Here is a 4,422-nt window from a genome sequence, read left to right as displayed (position 1 = left end):
AATTTGTCTTGAAGGGCAACGGGTACCCTACGGGGTGGGTATACCTTCGGGTGCACGGCAGGGTCTGTGTGTACAGAACATTCCCTTTGTAAAAGACCAATACCTTCAAATACCTCTGAAATCTCTGACATGACTCGACTTGCAGTCAGGGTTCACTATTATTTTGGGTTGTGTCCAAGATACAAAAGTAGACAAGTTCTATGAGGCCAATGTCTAAATATGCTCTCATCTCTAATATGGGAGGGAAAGTTGTCTCAACAACATGGAATGTTAGACTCTGTGACTGACCTTTGTAAGTACAATTGAGCTCAAAACAACCAAGGGAACGTAGAGTGCTACCATTGTAGGCAGACACCCAGTTTGTTTCAGGTCGTACATATGGAATAAACCTAATGAGTTGAGGATATGTTTTAGTATTATGTGAACCTGTATCTAACTTAAAGATATATATTTTGTCTGAACCCAAAAACAAATTTCAAAATGCTTGGTCATGGTTGTGATTTATCTCAATAATATCTATGAAAATTCTGGTTCAGAATCTGATTGCTGTGGCAAAGTCTGTAATCCATGACATGCAACAGTTTTTATAAAACATTTCCTAGCAAAATGGTTCCATCTATTACAAGTCTTTCACTGTTTACCCTTCGCAGGGCATTTAGCACTTTTAGAAAGATCATACCACAACTGTCGCACTCTTGTGTCTTCATATTGTGGTGATGTTTGGTCTGGCTTGCAGGGGTCTTCTTTGCTATGTATCTTTGGCAGTGTTTTGAGCTGGGCTGCTTCGACCTGTCTTCCTAATGTTGTGATTGTGTGAATGGCTTACTGCATGCAGCTCGTGGCCTGACATGGTCTTCAACTGTTCTTGAGAATACTCGTGTGACAGAGCTATCTGTAATGCTTTTTTTAATGTCATTTTCTCACCTTCTGCGATAAGCTTTTCCCTCACCTGTGACGATGTCCCAAATAGATTTCTATCCCGAATCATCTCGCCCTTACTGTTTCCGTACTTGTACTTCTTTGCAAGTACTCATAGGCGAGTAACTGTCTACCGTTGAGACTCCTTGATTTTCGTTTCTATACCCTTGCGCAACAATTTTCAAGTCAATTAGTTGAATTCTTTTTATTATATCGTTAAAATAACACAATTTAAACAGAAATTATATGTATTACTTGACAATACTTACTTCCTCTTCACTACTGTGAAACTAAAGTGAAAGCTAGCAGTTCAAACCAAAAACTTCGTATTTTCTTAGATTTAGATCTAGTACAGGTAAAAAAAAATCACGAAAACCACGAAAAGAATACTACACTTTGGCCACGAGTCTCAGATATGCTATCGGGTTTAACGAAATCGAAGGGTTTATACACCAGCAGACATGCCATCGAAGCATTCTTACGACTAAGATATATCTTGAGATAAACTTAAGACATACCTTAGTCTTAAGTGGGGACATCAAATCTATCCTATATAAGACATATCTTAGAATTTCACCGATAGTTAATATACTGCAAAACCCGTCTTTGCATAGAAAGTGTCCTAACTTATTACTATCAAAACATGGCTGTTCATAGAAGAAGAAGAATAAGGAGAGCTCGTATCTTAAGAGACTACGACATATATAATTTCATGAAAAATCCCTGTCCAGAGCCTTTTTTCTCTCCCCTTAATCCAATCTGGCTCAAACTTAATTCACAGAGTGCCTATGATCAAAGGATGTGCAGTGACCTGAATTGATGTTTGTAGGTCAAGGGTCAAGGTCATATTGGATCATGCAAAAATTCTTTTTTTCAGAGCATATATTCTCTCCACTTAGCTCTATTTAGCTCATACTTCACATAAACAGAGCTTTTGAGTAAAGTGTGTGCAATGACCTTGAACCAGGTTTCAAGATCAAAAGTGAAAGACATAGCAGAATTATATGAAAAATTACTGTCCGGAGCATTTCTTTTCTCCCTTTGATGCAATATGGCTCATACTTCATTCCCAGAGTTCTCATGATCAAAGGGTGTGCAGTGACCTTAAATGATGTTTTTAGGTCAAGTGTCAAGGTCATATTGGATCAGGCAATTTGTTTTTCAGAGCATATACATATACTCTCCACTTGGCCTTATTTGTCTTTTTCTTTACATTAACAGAGCTTTTGGGTTCATGGTGTGCAGTGACTTTATAATTTGAATAAAGTCAATGTGAAGGGCATTGCAGATATCTTTATATTCAATTTTGGACCGTAAATTATATCCCATTTGCTTAATCTTGCTCAGGTTGAACAAAAATGTATGCAAGGACTAGTGAGATTGAATTAAAAGTTTTATGCTGCAGAATTTCTAAGTTAAAGGTCAAGGTCAATGCAAAATTCTCTGAAATGCTTTTCATCCTATTGTCCATTATTTAAGTGGGTCTCAATGTCGTCTAGTTGTTTGAAATAACATATGAAAAATAGAAGGCATTTCAATTTTTTTTTCTTTTTAAACAACTGTCTTTATGTTTTGTTGTTGGAAAATACAGTGATGCTGTCAAAGATATTTTTTTCTCCGGTAATTTTATAAGGAGTGTTAAACTAATTAAAGAGATGAAAAATTAAGGGAAATAATTTACCATCATATTGCTTGCAAATTTCAAAAACAGCTATTTCTTTTAAACTTGCTTCAAAACCATAAAGATACTTATAGTAATATCGGCAAATATGCGATAACATGTCGGTGCATAAAGATTATCAAAAGGACTAATCAATTCTCTTTTTAAAAATAAACACTTGTATGCTGTTTTAACAATACCTTAAAATTGAGGAAACATAGGCATCGATTTTGAGTATCTTTTTTCTGCATTTTTTAAACATGTTTGCCAATTAACTTCTCGGCGGCTTAGATTATTTTTATGTATTTAAACGTAGGGAAGAAAGTTAACATTTGTTTGGTTTAAATATCCTTTGTTTATCTATTATATGATATTGCTTGGAGTTTTATTTACCGCAATTGGATTCACTGCAAGCAAAATAGATTAGCTGCAGAACTGAGGCGATATCCTGATATTCAAAATGTGTTGTTTTTTTTCATATTGCAAGATATTTACAATTGTCGATCATTATAATTTAAATTTTCTTCAAACAATTTAAGACGGTGAAAGGAAACAATGAAGAAATAAAATAATGGAAACAAAATTTGACGTTCAAGACGTTTTTGACCAGCTACGTCGGAGTAGTGTTAACATTTCCTACTAAATTGTCATAAAATTCTTTAAACACACAAGATCTTTGATACCTTTGTATAGTTGCATTCAGAAAGAGTTGTCTAATTACAAAAAAGCAGAAAGCAAGTTCGCGAAATTTTGACCTTAAATGACGGCAGTTATATATTCCATATAAGACCATTAAACAAACATTTAAAATAACGAATTCTAACATAATTATGTTGAATACTGTTTGCATATTAAGATTCTCAAACTCATACTCATGTTAAATGTTCCACTTTATTCCAAAATCAATGCAAAAAAACATTCTTACACACAATATAATTCAATTCAGAAATTATAAGTCAAACAAAATATACATGATAGAAAAAGTAAAACTTTAATAATACTACTGAAGTGGCATAGTCACAATTTCGTTCACTATTTTTCCATTGTCTTAATGCTTGCAATGCTTCAGTAAGACATTTTTAATGGTCAAGCAAAATTTCAGTGTCTGTCATCCAGTTATAAGCAAGATTCAGCGCTCACAGTTCTTTGTTATGTAAATAAAGCTCAGGTCTTGATTTTTGTTTACAATTTTGATGTTAAAAAGAAGTTTCAAGATTTAGACCTAGAATGAATGTGACACTCGCTGGGGATTGTTTTTTGTTTTTGTTCAAAACAAATCAGTATATATAATAAATCAGCTTGACACAGCACTTTAAACGGTATAATGAATCAATGTTAACAAAAAGATGGCACGCGGTTTGTTTAGATAACAAAGAATTGTGAGCTTTGTATCTCACTGACACTCATATTGAACATGTAACAAGATTACATTGCATTTCAAAAATAGAAATTGAAAATATAACTCAACCAAATCGTGACCATGCCCCTTTAATAAATATTTGAATACGTATAATACCTTTAGTATTTGTCAAAGCATTCTAGGAATACTACTGAGATTTTATTAAATCACAGGATAATTCAATTTACAGTTAATTTCTTTTTTTTTATCAATTTATTATTTTTTTTTTTAAAAACAGAACAAAAAATCAAATAATTCCTTATAATTCTTACAAAATTAAAAGTGATAAAAAATGTTTCCATTTGAAACATGTATGAGACATTTGTGAGATTGAGCTGTCAATAAAGTGCAGTTTTACGAAACCAAGTGCTTTTTGTTAAATTAATTAAACAAAAAGCATTTGATCTTGTAAAACTGCAATTTATGCGAGTTTGACCTTGAATTG

This window comes from Crassostrea angulata, chromosome 7 (assembly GCF_025612915.1).
Source record: "Crassostrea angulata isolate pt1a10 chromosome 7, ASM2561291v2, whole genome shotgun sequence".
NCBI classification, from domain to species: domain Eukaryota; kingdom Metazoa; phylum Mollusca; class Bivalvia; order Ostreida; family Ostreidae; genus Magallana; species Magallana angulata.
The sequence above is the reverse complement of the archived record's forward strand: the minus strand, read 5'-3'. Positions refer to the sequence as shown.